Here is a 17,413-nt window from a genome sequence, read left to right as displayed (position 1 = left end):
TTCAGGGCACAGAGAAGCAGGGGAGTCCATCAGTCCAAAAATCACTTCTTGCTGCATACATGCTCAGTTGTGTCCAGCTCTTTGCAACCGCCTGGACTGTAGCCTGCCCAGCTCCTCTGTCCATAGAAGTTTCCAGGCAAGATACAGGAGTGGGCTGCCATTTCCTACTACAGGGGATCTTCCTGACCCAGTGATCAAACCAACGTCTCCTGCATCTCCCTTCTTTGGCAGGCAGATTCTTTACCACAGCGCCACCAGGGAAGCCCCGAAATTCCTTTTAGCTCAGGGAAATAGCCTCCAGTCCTTTAAAGTGAAAGAAAAGGTGAGAAGATAACGAGTCTCCAGTTCTTTCTCCTCTTAATCTCTCCCATTTTCACAAAACCACATTATCTTCACATTTGTAGGGGACAGACAGATCAACCAAGACTCTGTGTATAAGAAAGACCTACAATAATTGTAATACAATGCCTCTGTAGAGGACTCCTAAAATTAGGAGGTGAGAGGAATTGCAAGCTAAGCCAAATAAAGCGAAACAGACACAGAAGAAGACAACATGCAGAAAGGACACATTTCCTTGTGTTTGTATGGGTCACATAGGCAGTAGGAATTCCCCTCCTTCCCAACTGTTGGGCCAGGTCAAAAGTGCTGGCATCGATCACAACTATGAACAGAACCTTATTTTACTTGATCCTTAAAAATGGTAAAAATCCACTGGTCTTGAATTTACAGATGTATCTGCAGAAAACAAGCAACACAGACGGCTTTTCTGACGAGCACTTATTCTTCAGCCTGGACATCTGCTTGGTCAACAAGTCATCTGAATCACCCGACCGTGACCATTATATAGGCAGAAGCGCAGGGAAGCTGGCTTTTCTGCTGAATTTGGGGAATGATTGGGAATGCCAGAAGGAACAGAATTTTTATGTCTATTTGTTTTTTAATGCTAAATGAATCAACAAACTGTGTATTACGGCCTATAGCAAACTAGCCAAGGCAAATGGTCCATTTGTTTTTCCTAGATGACCATTCTACACAACAACTAGCCTCGGAGACAACTTAGTAGATCCTTGTCTATTCTCCAGATCAGTGCTGTCCAAAAGAATTTTCTGCAATGACAAAAATGTTTTATCTCTACTGTCTAATATGGCGGCCACCAGCCTCAAATGACAATTGGCATGTAGTTACTATAATTACGGAATTAAATTTCAATTTTTATTACAAACTTCAGTTAAATTTAAATAGCCATACATGAGAGGTAGAAATTCTATTGGACAGAGCAGCATTACGACTTTCCAATAAACCCAGAAATTAAGATTTTCACATTGAGGTTTCCAGAAGCACTTCTTTGTGAAATCATTCATTTGTTCCAGGGCTTCCCAGGTAGCCCTAGTGGTAAAGAAACCTCTTGTCAACACAGGGGACAGAAGAGACGTAGTTTCAATTATCTTTGTGGGAAGATCTCCTGGAGGAGGAAATGGCTACCCACTCCAGTATTCTTGCCTGGAGAAGTCCATGGACAGAGGAGCCTGGGGGGACACAACTGAATCGACTCAGCACAACGACACTTATTTTAATGACAAAACAGGCTATCACCCACTTATACTTAATTAGCAAAAAAGAGGCATGATACTTTCAAAAGATCAAGGAAAATAAACATTAGGAAGAGGCTACTGAACTCACCACAGGAACTGAGTTTATGAGCAAGCTCCTTCTCCCAGAGGCTAAAGGTGATCACGGCCCTAGAGGACAATTCTGCTTTCCTTGATGTGAATCTCACATTCCTAACTCTGAATATACCAGGAAAGTAGTCCTCATTGCTGGTCAGCTCGTCTGCTTACCTCCTAAATGAACTTTTGATACCTTCACTTCTCTTCAAACTTCTAACTACTTCCTCTAAACAGATATTTCACTTCCTAGTCCCCAAAAGACAGATGGCTGGGGGAGGGAGACTGTTTCAGAAGAAGGATATGCAGATTTCAAGGCCCTGCAGCTAGAGAAGGGAAAGGAGTCAATACACCGAAAAGTCAGTGTGGCTGAGGCCAGAGAGAATGGGAAAGAGGCTGAGAGGCAGGTAGTCAGGCTGGTTCCTGTTGGGTCTTGAAGGAGGTGGCAGGGATTTTAGGGTCTATCCCATAATAAACACTAAAGCCACTGAAGGGTTCTAAGCCAGGTTTTAGGAAGGAAATGGAACCAGTGCACAGACAACTTTTCAAAGAAGTTGCTACATTAGGGAGGAGGCAGCACAGCAGATGGAAGGTAATTCCATTGCTAAGTGTCTGCTCTAAGGAAGGGCTTCCCAGGTGGCTCAGACAGTAAAGAATTTACCTGCCAATGCAGGAAATCGGGGTTCGATCCCTTGGTCCGGAAGATCCCCTGGAGAAGGAACTGGCAACCCACTCCAATATTCTTGCTTGGAGAATTCTATGGGTAGAGGAGCCTGGAGGGCTACAATCCACGGGGTCACAAACAGTCGGCATGATTGAGCAACTAACACACATACACACACTCCAAGGAAATGATCAGGAATATGGATATGATTTATGCACAAGAGTGCATTACATCAGTATTTATACAGGTGAAAAACTGGCCCAAACTTAACTGTCCAGCATCAGAGAAGTGGCTAAAATTTTATGCTACGTCTACATGGTGGAACACCATAAAACCATTAAAATGTTTGTGAAGCATTTTTAATTGAATGGAGAAATGGTGTGGGGAAGTGGAGAGGGAATCCAAAGTAAATTATCTTAACTATGTGAAAATATGCATAGAAAAAAACTAGAAGCAGTAGCCTGACCACTAAATGCTTTTTCTATATTTTCTTTTGATTTTCCTATAAGTACTTATATTTATTTAATCACACGACAGAGATTTTAAAAAATTAAACCTGGGAGTATTGCCAATTTAGGAATTTAATTTCAAATAAAAAATCTGGCTCTATTTCTGTGTCCCAACATCTACACATTTCAAAACCGGGGACTTCCCCAGCAGTCTAGTAGATAAGACACTGTGCTTCCAATGCAAGGGGCCGAGGTACCAACCCCGGTAGGGGAACTAAGATCCTTAAGCTATGTAGCAAGGCCAAAAACAAGAAATTTCAAAACTGGCAAATTCTTATTTGAGTTATAGTTAGGACAAATTATTTATTCAGTATTATAGTTATTCTCTGGTATTTTGTTTTCTTTTTTTTTTTTTTCCTTTACAGTCTGCCCAATTCAGAATTACTCAAGGAGTACACAAATTTAAATTACTATTTTTTTATACAAATAGCAGGCAGGCCTCCTACAGTCGCCTCCTTAAACAGGAAAAGAAAAACTAGCCAATTAGAAAGTCAATTTTCTGCTGACCCTGAGATGAAATTCTTTCAAAACTGATTCAAGGGATCTCAATTTTGTTCCCATTATCTGTCATAATATTGGATAACATGCCAGATAATACACTAAAAAAATCTGAGATGTTAACTCATCTATATACTGTATAAAATATGCATTTTGAAGTCTCTGTTTACAGTATTTTTATAAACTGCTAAATCATTCATGTATGACACAAAAGACTGACTTTACAATTTTTCTCCTTTCCCTCTATCTTATCCAGCATTATGAGATATCATAATCTCCTCTCTGAAGAAAAATAAAATAAAATTTAATTAACTCCCAATCATACATGCTAATGCAGAAATCTATTGTGTAGTTTTTTTTTCATCATTTATAATCAGCTTTAGAAAACAGAATAACTATTCAATAATGGGTTTTCTATAACTACACTCTACTTAAACCAGCATCAGAATCAATGAACAAAGCTTACTCAAGAAATAAAGAGATGACTGATGGCTTTTTTTCTTAACTTGCTCGTTTTGAGGCACAATTCTGAAGCAATCTCTGAGTCATGAGGATCCAGAAGTGGGGATAGGGGTACAGGATTATACTACAGGCCTAAAACTGAACCCAGGAATGTCTGAAGCAGTGTTTCCTGAACTGCATGTTGTAGTCATTTCATGGGTTATGGAATCAACCTAGTGGACAAGATCAACATTTTTTAGAAAAGAGTATGTGCATCTCACATAGGAAGGGTAAGCGTTGGCATAAGAAACTTTAAGTTCAAACATACACACAGAAGTGTATGCACTGGCCTACAATACAACATTTCTTTTACTATGGGTTTCAAGCAAAAATCTTTAAAAGCAACAGGCTTAGAGGGCAGGTCTACTGAATAGGCTTCTTTGTGGTAAATACCAATTGGGATTCTTGCCAGGAAAACTAACAGCTCCAATTAATGAAACACTCTAATTTAACCCTTGTAGACAATTAAACTGACAGGCATTTCCTAGGAAGTTTTGTTAAGAATATTTCAAAGTGAGTTTATCTGTACTTTATTCCAAATAGAATAAGCCAGTCACAAAAATGCAAATACTGTAATTCACTTTTATGAGTTACCTAGAGTAGTAAAATTCATAGAGGTAGAATTAGAATGGTGGTTAGCAGGAGCTGGATCAGGGAGGGGCAGGAGAGGGAGGAGGATGGACAGTTGTTTAATGGGTACACGGAGTCAGTTGTGCAGGGTGAAAAACTTCTGGGGATTGGTTGCACAACAATACGAATATTCTTAACACAACTAAACTGTACGCTTAAAATGGTTAAGATAGTAAATCTTCTGTGTACTTTTTACCATATTAAACATTTTTTAAAAGTCAAATATCCACAGGTGGCTCAAGGCTACAGTGGTGGCCTGGGCAGCTTTAGATACGGTGCTATCAGTTGTGGTAAGGTATTTCTAAGATCAATTTCCAACCATCAGAATCTTTTCAGGATTCACGACTTCCTCTTGGGAATTACAACGGCAGCGTCCCTGAGCTCACAGCATCAGAGCTGCGTTGTCCAACATCCCCCCTCTGACTGGGGACAGGAGGCTGGGTACAGGCTTAGGGGGCTGGAGTGCTGCACCTCTGTAACTAGGAGACCGATTACAGAATGTCTAGACAAGGAAGGAGGTAGCTGCATGGGAAAGGAGGTCTTTGTCCTCAAGTTCAGTGAGTAGTTATTGAAGGGCATGAATGCTCCAAGCCAAGGAGGGGTTTTCTTCGTCTGAATGCCAAACTGCCCTGCCCCTTTTATATCAAAAAAGCTACAGTGGCCCTCATCGGTCACCGTACCCAGTAATAAGAAAGCCTTGAATTGCCTGAGAGGAAGAAAATGACTGTCTGTATAAGCTATAGGTTTATTAGCTGTCTTGCAAATAACTGTGACAAAAGATCTTTACTTGCACAGAGAAATGAAACCCGAATGTCCTTACTTTCCAAGCTCCCAGCTTTACTGAGCAGATTGGGTAAGTTTAAAGTCCATGTACATTAATTACCTTCTTTCAGAAAAGCAAAGAAGAATGTATTCTATATTATATTATTTATTGATAAATTCATTTTTTAAATCATTGACATTCCTGCTGAATTGAAAACAGGACAAATGATACTCACTTATAAATTTCCTTTCCTATCTTTTATCTGCTATTAAGACAGTAAAGAATAAATAGGGTGTTTGGAAAAGGAATTATCCAACTGAATTGAGATGAAAACGCCAGTTGATGGAAGGTACATACATCAGACTCATCAAGTTCTGCCTGATAAATAAAAAAGATGCTATTAAGTGTCTTACTGAAAGCTCAAGACAGCAGAGTACAAAGCTTTAGGACTAGACAGCCAGTGATTTCCAGCTTCTAATATTCAATTTCTTTAATGAGGAATTATCTAATGGAAGAGAGACCACATAGGATATTGAGTGAGTAAGCAGATTTGGGAAGCAATCTGAGTTCATATCTCAACCCCGTGTCACAGGGATATTCTGTAACAGGGATAACAACAGGGTCATGGTGAGGTTCAAATGAGCTGAAACAAAAAGCGCTCAGAACGCCATCTGGGACGCAGCAAGGACACGTCACCGTGAGGGTGAGAAAAGATACATGATGAAGGCTGTTCCTTTGTCAAGATCTGATCTGAACAAACCAGACTTTGGAAACTTGGCTTTTTCCTTACGGTGTCTAGTGCTCTTTTACCTTTTGAAGATGTGCTCCACTGTCACTTAATGTCTTTTAAGAGCTGGTCACTATTCCCTTTCCCTAAGTCCAAGGGCAACACCTATCTCTGACAGCTGAGTCCTATAGAGCTCAATGCCACTCATTCCCTGTCATATTTCTGGGCAGCAGGAGACGGTTTAAGGGTGGCAGGCTGTGCATTCACTTGGTTTGGTCCACAGCACTGGCCTAAACTGGTGGCTTCCTTGGTGGCCCAGACAGTAAAGAATCTGCCTGCAATGCAGGAGACCCAGGTTTGATCCCTGGGTTGAAAAGATCCCCTGGAGAAGGAAATGGCAACCCACTCCAGTATTCTTACCTGGAGACTTCTATGGACAGAGGAACCTGGTGGGTTACAGTCCATGGGGTCGCAGAGTTGGACACTACTGAGCTACTAAAACTGTCACTTGCACTTTCTTTCAGAGCATTGGCCTATACAGTGAGTTTGTATGTCTTTAACCTGAATTAGCAGCTACCATTAGTAAATCTAGAGATTTTCCACAGAAATTCAGATATTTAGCATCTCCTGAAAGCTCAAAAGATCTGGCAACACTGGGTCCACATTCTTGCATGTCAGCAAGATTGGAGCTGGGAAGGGGTTCCTGCCACAGTCCTCTCCACCCCCTGACACTGAGGCCAATGGAAGTGTCGCCAATGGTCCCCCGTGTGCTACTGCTCTTTTTTGTTCTTTCTTTCTTTTCTCATTGTCAGGTCAACTGTGCTCATTTACACCACCTACTTGGCCTTGTAGCCCCATATGCACAGCGGCAAGAGAAGGACACACGTTACAGACAGAGACCCTTGTTCGTGTCCTGACTCCACCTTCGAACCATGGGAAACAGGCATGTTAATGAACTCTCTCTGAACCAGAGTTTCCCCATGTGAAAATAAGACATATTTTCACATATGTCATATAAACACAGCACTCATATACACCTGAGATCAAATGGAAAGTACCTAGTCCTGTGGTTGTATACAGTGGATGCTCAATAAATGTTCCTTTTCCTCCCTTCTACTAGTCACTGGTCATGAGTTTACCACTTTTCCAACAATCCCTACTATGTTCCTTCACCTTCTCACCAAAAGTTTGCAGCTGGCTCATCAGACACACTCAACATTCCAATGTGTAACTAAAATGTGCTTAGAGGATCAGACTGGAGTGATGGAGCCTCTAGATTGAAGCATCAGTTTACAGAGAATACAAAGGACAACCATGGACATGAAATCAGCAAAATCCAGACTACGAGCAACTCTATAGGACAAATCTGATTTCTTCAACAAAAACTGCAAGGAAAAAAAAAGATGAAGAGACAAAGTTACTTAAGAGATGTACCAGCCAATTGCAATGAGTGGGACTTATTTAAATCCTGACTTACACAATCTGTACAAAAATTTTATGACAGGGGACATTCCCCAGTGTTCCAGTGGTTAGAAGTGTGATTTTAATGCCAAGGGCCCTGGGTTCAAATGCTAGTCAGGGAACTAGGATCCTACAAGAGGTGCAGCAAGAAAAAAAAAAAACAAACCTATACTATTTACTTAAAATATAAAGCACATGACAAGATGTTTAAAATTCTTTTAAGGTTAGAAATAGCACTGTATGTGTGTACTCAGCTGTGACCAATTCTTTGCAACCCCATGGACTATAGCCTGCCAGGCTCCTCTGTCCATGCGCTGGACTGATCAACTTGTAAGTTATCCAGGGGCTCAGATATCTCTTTGAGTAAGGATAACTTCGGGTAGGGAGGATGGGGAGGGATTTAAGTTTGCCTCGGTATATTAGTGCACTGGGGGAAGAGGAGAGCCCGTTTTCCTCTATCTTGCTGTATCTCTTTAGACTATGAGGCCCATGAGGGCAAGGATACTTACATAATTCCTTATTTCCCCAGGAACCTAGCACACAGGCTGGCACATGGTAAGACCTCGACAAATGTTTGTTGAGCAAATGAAGGGGAAAGGGTATCTATCTATATTTCATCTTCAATGAGAGGAAAAAAAAAAAAAAAAACAAGAACATCTGATTCTGACAGGGTGCTCCCAAGCTGTGGTTCAATCAACAGGATTCATATTGGACCACACATGGAAATGGTCTGAGGAGCAGATTCCTGGATACCCTCTCCTTGGAGATTCTGATTCAGTGGATCTGGGCTGAATTCAGAGAGTATATTTTTAACAAATGCCCAGATGATTCTGATGCATCAGTTCAGACTGGTGTGGAATATCTATTCTTATAGGTTATTAAACCTCTTTGCTTCTCAAAAGTATGATTCATTTTTTCTGTTTTGCTTTATTTTCTTGGTGGGTTTTTTTTTTTTTTTTTTTGAGTGTAGAAACTTTCAATATATACAAACAAGAAAAGAATACAATAAGCCCCAGCTTCAAGGGCCAACAACTGTCTGCCATTTTGCTTCTCAGTTTTATTAAGGAAACCATTTAATACTAATTGAATGTTACTGAAATCAGCAACAGCATCAGCAGCAATATTCTTTGCCTTAAAGACCAAGGTGGGTGAAACACATCCCTGGTTAACTTGAGAGAAGTATGACAAAAATGTAGGAGGTTGTGTTTTCTCAGTCTTTGACTTAAAAAGTGGGAAATCAGACTAATCACTCTACATGATAATCAGGAAGATTTGTTAGTTGTTATTTAAATGTTTGGAATTTTGCACTACTTTAAAGAAATAAAATCATTGAAATCTTTAAAAATGCCTTTTAAAAAAATGCATTCTTCATTTTAACATAGATGCAAAGTAAATCCTTTAGTAAGGATCATGACTTCTCTGCACTGGATAGAAAGAATTTAAGCCAGAAAAAAAAAAGCTAGATATTATTTCAGGTAGCTGAATATTTCTAAATCAGTAGGACCTGCTAAGAAATATCCTTTGGATGCTTTTTCTTTCATGAGTGAAATGATCACAAACTGATTTGCTATTCCATTCCAAAATTACTTTAATTTAGGTGATTAGCAAGAGGAAATGAAGAGTGTCTATTTCAAATTTGTGAAATCAAAATTCCAGGTAATTAACATTGACTCAACTTCACCATAACCTCTGATAATTTAATGGACTACTGCTGGTGCATCACCTCCCAAATACAGCCATTTAGATGATCACAAGAATTAAAAAACAAAACAAACACGATAAATAACTTACTATCTTGACACATCATAAAAGACTGGCAAATATATAAATACACAAGAACAAGCAGTATCATTCAAATTATGTGTATTATATAGGTAGTTGATGCAAAAAGACTGTAATGAAATGCAACAAAATTTTTAAGTGTAATAATATTCTTGGGCTGTAAAATCACAATTTCTTAACCTATATTCAGGCACTTTCAAATTTCCCACATGAAAATCTGAATTGTAATGAAAATACTTTAAAAAAAGAACAGGAACAGTTGAAGTAGAAATAACTTATTTTCCCAATATGCTGCAGTTAATAAATATGGCCTTTCAATAAGGCAGAGACCCAGCGATTAAGGACAAACACCACAGCTCAGTTATGGCAAATGAATTCATTTTATCTTCTGGCCACATCTGATTTTGCCTCATTTTCAAGATATGCTAACAATGAGAAATATGAATAAAGCAAAATGTGCAACTTAATGATTCAGGTGACAGCCATTAAGGAAACAGTTTTCTATAGTCAAATCACTATTCTTCAAATCACTCCAGAATTTCTCTATAATGCAAAATATTCTAATAGGTTTCCCAACTTTTAAACATCAAAAAAATTTCATAGACACCCCACATAACAGTGATTGTAGTTGGTTGGGAAATATATGCTATGAATTTAATAACGTTTTAAATGCATCTGTATGACTTCTCGGGTAGCTCAGTCAGTAAAGAATCGGCCTGCAGTGTGAGAGACCGGGGTTCAAGCCCTGAGCTGGGAAGATCCGCTGGGGAGGGAAATGGCAAACCACTCCAGTATTGCTACCTGGAAAATCCCATGGACAGAGGCGCCTAGCTGGCTACAGTCCTTGGGCTCGCAAGAGTCAGACACAACTTAGCGACTAAACCACCTGTATGTACTCACTGGTAATAAAATCCTGATCATCTTAAATAATCTAAAAATAATGCTAAAGATACAATATATATGACTCATGACTTATTCTGTATCCATTCAATGTTGGGACACATTTGAATTCAAGGCCTACCTTCAACAACTCTACCATACACAGTGATCTGTTCATCACTCAGGTGATGGAACATTTGGTTCCATAAAATACGGAACCATTTTATAGAAAATTCAGGCTGCATGAGCATCACTTTTGAAAGAGCTCTTAGGAATTTTAGAGTGAGGGGAAGAGAAAATTAATTGAATGGCATCCATTTCTCATAGATAAAACAACTGATTTTTTTTTTAATGGGGAAAAAAGTATACAAGCAGCGCAAGCAGTATTTCTTTTTCATTCAAGTTAGAAAAATACAGTCTGATCAAGTTCAGTCTTGATAAGGAAGATATTTTCCAATATATGGCAGGTTGAAAGATAGTTTTCTTTTATAATAATACAAAGAAAATAAATGACTTGTATCACGTGAATAGTATACACTAGACCTGTACGGTTGGAATAATTTCTCCAAGAGAATACATTATGGTTTTTTATTAATAAGAAAGAATCAGATAGACCCAGATTCCAAGTGCAGCTCATCCAACCACTAAGTTCTTCATCCATAAAACATAGCCATGATGTCTACCACATACTGTTATGGGGATTAAATGAGATGTTAAATGCAGAGTATCTGGAATAGAGGAACATTCAGGGATGGTTTGGTCTTAAAGATCAGGGTTCTGGGAATGTAACGATTATGGAGATAAATGAAAAAGACTGTTTTTTAAATATACAGGTATATGTTTAGCTTCCAAAAGCATTCCCTGTGGGAAAAACTGGGAGCTGTTGAACAAGTCACATCTAAGTTTCTTGTGTTTCCTTCTGTTCTCATTTCTGACATTGCTGCCAGCATGATCACTAATTTGGCAAGGTTGCTACAAATGATGACCTTCCTCTTCCCACCACCTGTTTTCCTCGCCCATATAGTCTATTGTCTATTCTGATCTTTTCCCATTAGTATGATTTGATATGTATCTGTTAACACTGTAAACTGGGATTTAAATAAACTTCCCATTCACTCTTAAAACAGTGGTATACACTGTGTCCCTGTAAAACATATCAGGTATACATTCATTTCCTACAGAAGAAATTTAAATCTTCCTAATATGAAACCACAGGGTTACTTTATGTCTAGCAAAATGGATTTGAAAACTACTTTGTAGCGATTTCTCTGTCAATCCAGTGGTTAAGATTCCAAGCTCTGAATGCAGAGGCCATGGGTTTGACCCTGGTCTGGGAACTAAGATCCAACTAAGATTCCTCATGCCACTTGGCAGGGCCAAAAAAAACCCAAAAAAACAAAAAACCCACTTTGTAAGTGCCCATTAATGCTAGAGCCACTTGCTGCATTAAAAACCATCAGGAAATTTATCCCATTTTATTACCAAAAAGGAACCTACATACATATATATGAACATATTAGTGTGTGTATGTAAATACATATACATGTGAGAGTAAATACTCATTTATGCAAAAATAAATACATACTATAGATAGAAGGAAGGGAGAGAGGAAAGGAGGGAAGTAGGAAGAAAAAAGGACCTAGAAGGATCAATATTAATCCTTAGCGTTGCAAGTTAGACTAAGCATGGGCTATAGAGATAGAAACTTCCTGTTTTATCCACTTATGCATTTTAAATATCTTTATAGCAAGCTCATATTGCTTTATTGGGCTTCCCAGGTGGTGCTAGTGATAAAGAACCTGCCTACCAATGCAGGAGACATAAGAAACTCAGGTTTGATCCCTGGGCCTGGGTCAGGAAGATCCCCTGGAGTAGGGCATGGCAACCCACTGCAGTATTTTTGCCTGGAGAATCCAATGGACAGAGGAGCCTGGCAGGCTACAGTCCACTAAATTGCAAAGAGTCGGACACAACTGAAGTGACTAGGCATGCATGCATGTATTGCTTTATTGGATTTTTAATTATTTTAAAAAATCTGATTACTTCAGGGCTCAAGAAAGGATATTTTAAGACATCTCATTTAATTATTTTAGGTCACTAAGCACTGCTAAGTGCAATTTTAAAATACACTAAGGTTTTACTTTGAGAGGAGAAAAAGATATTCAGATGAGCCTTTGATCACTGTATGATTTTTTTTTTTAATTTTATATTTAGGGTATAGCCAATTAACAAACTGTGATAGTTTCAGATAAATGGCAAAGGGACTCAGTCATACATATACATGTATTCATTCTCTCCCAAACCCCCTCCCATCCAGCTGACATACAACATTGAGTAGAGTTCCATGTGCTATACAATAGGTCCTTGTTGGTTATCCATTTTAAATATAGCAGTGATCACTGTATGATTTTAACTAGGATTTTTAAGAAGTGATATGAATTACTAACATGTACTTTGACCCCCTAAGCATGTACAAGCACTGTGTGCAACCTAAGAGGAAAATGGAGCTAAAATGATTTTCTCAAGGTCTATATCATCTAGAAGAAGAGGCGCTCATGTAAAACACCAAGAGGAGAAGGGCAGTAGCCCAACTGAAATGATCGGCAATGCTCATGGTACCCTTCAAGAACACCTAGCTCACTTTAGGGAGTAGATTAAGCACTGGGAGATCCAGGTTAAACACATAATCATTAAGAACAGAAGGAGAAGGGAACGTTAACCATCTCAAGCTCTTTCATTGTTACCAAAAAGGCTCAAGCTGGGAGACCTCCAACTTCCTCCCATTCTAGTCACCCACCTGTTTCAGTTCATCACCATTCCACACTGGTGGAAACCCTAAGGATGTTGGAAGTTTCTGGAGGGAATAGGACAGGTGGGTGTGATTGACATATACATCACGTGAGTCCTTCCCACTCATCCAATCTCCTCCCCTCCAATGTCTGTTCAAACTGCTCTCACTATCCACATCCAACTCTATGAACAGTATCATACACTTCAACCAAACTTCACTTTCTGGTAATGACCTAGACCAACGCAGCCCAAAAGAAATACAGCGCAAGACAGGTGAATCACATATGTAATTTTATGTTTTCCAAGGGCCGCATTTAAAAAAGTTAAAGAGAAATTGATGAAATTACTTTTAACAATGTATTTTGTTTAAATCAAATATATCCAAAATATTAATTCAAAATACAGACATACCTCATTTAATTGTACTTTGTTTTACTGCACTTCACAGATAATTGTGTTTTTTACAAACTGTAGATTTGTGGCAATCCTGAGTGCGTCAAGACTATAGATACTGTTTTCCCAACAACATCTGCTCACTTTCTGTGTCACATTTTGGTAATTCTCACAATATTTCAAGGTTTTTCATTATTGTTATATTTGTTATGGTTATCTGTGATCAGTGCTCTTTGATTTAAAATAAAGATAACTCACAGAAGGCTCAGATGATGTCAGCATTTTTTAGCAAACAAGTATTTTTAAATTAAGGCATATACATTTTTTAGACATAATGCTATTGTACACTTATTAGACAACATGATAAACAAGTTTTATAGGCCCTGGGAAACCAAAAAATTCACTTGTTTTATTTTGATACTTGCTTTATTGCAGGGGTCTGGAACCCAACTTGCACGATCACCAAGGTATGCCTGCATAATCAACATAAAATCATTAATAAGCTGTATTTGTCCTTGCCATGTGCAGCAATATGGATGAGCCTAGAGAGTAATCTGCTTTGTGAAATAAGTTAGAGAAAGGCAGATATTTTGTTTACACTTACATGAGAATTTAAAAAATAAAACAAATCAGTATAACAAAACAGAAAGAGACTCACAGATATAGAAAACAAGCTAACAGTTATCAGTGGGGAGAGGGAAGGAAGGAGGGACCAGATACGGATATGGGGGTCAAGAGGCACAAACTACTATGTATTAAAAATAAATTACAAGGATATATTGTATAACACAGGAAACATAACCAATATTTCATAACTTAAAATGGAGTCTAATCTACAAATATATTGAATTACTATGCTGTATACCTAAAACTAATATAATACTATAAATCAACAATAATAAAAATAACTAATAGAATATTTTAAAATTTTCTTTTCCTATAAATGTTTTAAATCTGGTGTAAATTTTACATTTACAATACATCACAATTCAGACTAACACACAGTTGTAATATATCACAATTCAAGTAATCAGTAGCCACATGTGGCCTGTGGCTAGTGGCTCCTGAATTGAACAGCACAAACCTAGACTCTCACTCCAGTGAAAATCGTCCCAAACCTTTTACAATGACGATTCTTGCTGGATAAAGTGATCATGGGTGGTGTTTTAAAAATAACTTCGGCTTACCTGTATCTTTTATTGTCCTCCAACAAACACAGATTGCATGCGTTTACGTATTTTTTAAACTTGTGATTGTAAGTGTCTTTGACATATAGGGAGAATTTCAACGAATGAATCTTCACATTCATGCTCTAATGCAAGTTATTGTTTTAATGGCACATGTGGCATCGGGCTTCCCAGGTGGTGCAATGGTAAAGAATTTGCCTGCCAATGCAGGAGACTGGGGTTTGATCCCTAGGGGTCAGGAAGATCTCCTGGAGAAGGAAATGGCAACCCACTCCAGTATTCTTGCCTGGGAAACACCATGGGCAGAGAAGTCTGGTGGACAACTATCCATGAACTCACAAAGAGACACGACTGAGTGGCTGAGCAGGCACACACATGCGGCATTAGCACTTGTCTTCACTTCAACCTGTCAATTCATACTTAGTTCCTATCCGTTTCACCACTATAAATTATTCTCCCCGTTGCATGCAGCCCACCCACCTTCTCCTTCTGCAGATCATTGGGTTGAAGGTACAGTATGCCCAGAAGAAATATTTCCCATACTCTCAACACCTCTGCAAAAATACCATGCACAATTTCCAGTTCTGCTTTAGTAGAACTAGGGTCACTGGTATATGACTCCAAGGACTCAAATTCAAATTAGAGAAAAAGCTGCTGTCTTCAGTGCTGCTTCAAACTTATCTTAAAATTGGTTTGTTATTTACTAATTATTTAAAGTTAGATATATTCAAAAGCTATTACATGCCCCACTTTGGCTTCTTAAAAAAAAAAGACAAGCAACATAAACAACTAATTTTTTAATCAAAGAATGCACTTCTCACCTCAAAGGTTTTGACATAAATATAAAAACCATAAAATCATGGTTTTGGTGTTTAAATACAGAAACAGTCTAGTCCCTGGAAAATGGGAACAAGAGGTGGACACAACTTAAGTTAAATGGACTTATGTTAGGAAACTAAAGTGTGAGCAGTTACTTCAAATACCTATAGATTTTAAAATTTATGTTAAAGTTTGGCCGTTCTAACAATGATACGTTTGCCCTTTTCTCATAGGCTTGGGAAGGTGGCATGTGGAATCCTAAAATGGGGAGTTTTGACACCTGGATTTCAGTTCTCACTGCCAGCTGCCAACCAGCTATATGACCTTGGGAGCAGTCTATTCACCCTGCTGGATTCAGCCTCACCGGCTGTGAAGAGAAGGTTGACAGCACAGCCCTTTCTCAGGCTGCTTCCAGCTTGCCATTCCTGACCTTTGCACTAATCTCTCTCTATCCCATTATCCCTGAAACACTTGCCTCCTCATGCATCTCCTGCTTGCAAAAGAAGATGGCTGGCAGCACAGCAGTGAACTGGGAAAGAAAGGCTGTTTTATTTTAAAATCTCAAATGAGTCACTTTTCAAGAATGTATCATTCTCTGGTGCCTGAGTGCTTGGTCATGATGTCAAATCAGCACTTCCAATAAAACTTGCTCTAAGAACCTGGTATTTGTTCCACATACTGTTCCTAGATGATGTTTATACTACACATTCATCTCTTTTAAGAGCCACTTGTAGGTACAAAACAATACAGAAGTTATCAAACAGCTATCAGCAACCAGATAAAAATCACAGTTTTAATCAGGTCTTTGCACCAGCTTTTGATAAATTAAGAAAATCACAGCTTCCCACACTTCGCACATAACCTCCCCAGAACCTTGCAGCACTGTAAAATCTAGCCTGCTCCAAGAATCACGTCCTACCCTTTAGGGCTGGCTGTAGCCATACCCAGGAGAGCTCTCCTTCCGGTAGACCCTCTCCCCACCCCCACCAAAGCTTAAGTCAGGGGGCAGCTGATGTGAACTGTGGTCTGTGCTGATTCCGCCAGGCCTGATTTTTCATGCTGCCATTTTGAATTAATAGAGGTTTCCTCTGCAACGGATGCATCTTCTAATCAGGCTTGGAACACAGTAGGCACCGGGACACACACTCACACACATACACTACCGGGGAGCTGGACATAAACATAATTCAAGACACTTGCAAACGAGAATTAAACAGCAAATCCGGAAAGACAGTATTAGTTAACAGAGCCCCACCAAGACGGTGTGGAGCCACAGCAAATGACTGTTTCCTTACATGCGTCTGAGTTTAATGGGCAAATTTAACCCCTAAATCTTAGTTCTCGTCAATTTCTCTAAAGTTCAAGCGTCCCTCTAGCTTTGAGTCCCTCCCACTCGTTTCAGACCTCAGGAGAAATGTCGCCCAATAATCTGCGATCCGACAGACCAGCGAACGGAGGGCGCAAAGGCAAGCTGAAGTGGATAATCATCTCAGAAATACGAGTGCCTTTGACCACTAAGTGCCCCAGAGCCACCGCGTTAACTTGCCCAGACATCCCCCGTCCCCAAGAACCTCGCTGGGTGTGGCTTGCGGGTAGGGTGGGGTGTTGTGACAAGTCCTTCGGCCAGGGTAGACTCCAGCAATAGCTGACACGTTTGCCCTTAGCGGGAGGGTAGTCCTCTGGTCACGATTCGGAGACCACAGACCGGTGTAAGCGGGGCAGAGCCGGGCCCAGGGCAGCGGGCCGGCCCGGCAGCCATGTTCGCGCGAGCCCGCCGGCGCGGCAGGTGCGTTACCTACCCAGAAGGTGCCAGGCTCGCTCCGCCACCAGTGATGCGCCAGTGCGAGCCGGGATCCCCCGGAGCGGGGGGGTGGCGAGGGCGGGGGTGGCACGGGGTACACACCCCAGCGGGCCGGCAACTGGGATATCAGGCAACGGAAACACAGGAAAAGCGGCCTGGGCAAGCGAGAAGAGTTAAAAAGAAGTGGCGGGGGCGGGTGTGGGGGGGTGGGGGTGTGGGGGAGGATGAGGGGGGAGGATGAGGTTGCGGTGTGGAGGGCAGGGGCAGGTTCCAACCAGGCTGCAGTGCTCGCGCCCTGGGGTGGGGCATCCCTCTCCTGCGCCCCCGCAGTCTGCAGCCCAAATC

General features: G+C 40.1%; 1 protein-coding gene across 4 annotated transcripts in view; it reads right to left on the bottom strand.

Annotated features, from left to right (window-relative positions):
* The window catches only part of SCRN1 (secernin 1), a 65,527-nt gene that overhangs the window by 47,357 nt on the left and 757 nt on the right, over positions 1-17,413 (bottom strand). Inside the window, exon 1 of one of the 4 annotated variants that reach the window (XM_042248634.2) lies at positions 17,067-17,253. The exons of 2 other annotated variants lie outside the window; for them this stretch is intronic. The gene's annotated coding sequence lies outside the window, so the exon portion shown is untranslated. Of the gene's footprint in view, positions 1-1,680; positions 17,254-17,413 lie in introns of those variants that run through there. One more of the 4 variants, XM_042248635.2, reaches the window with a different exon arrangement.

Source organism: Ovis aries, chromosome 4 (genome assembly GCF_016772045.2).
Source record: "Ovis aries strain OAR_USU_Benz2616 breed Rambouillet chromosome 4, ARS-UI_Ramb_v3.0, whole genome shotgun sequence".
In the NCBI taxonomy this organism is placed as follows: Eukaryota; Metazoa; Chordata; class Mammalia; order Artiodactyla; family Bovidae; genus Ovis; species Ovis aries.
This window is presented reverse-complemented; position numbering and strand designations above follow the sequence as displayed.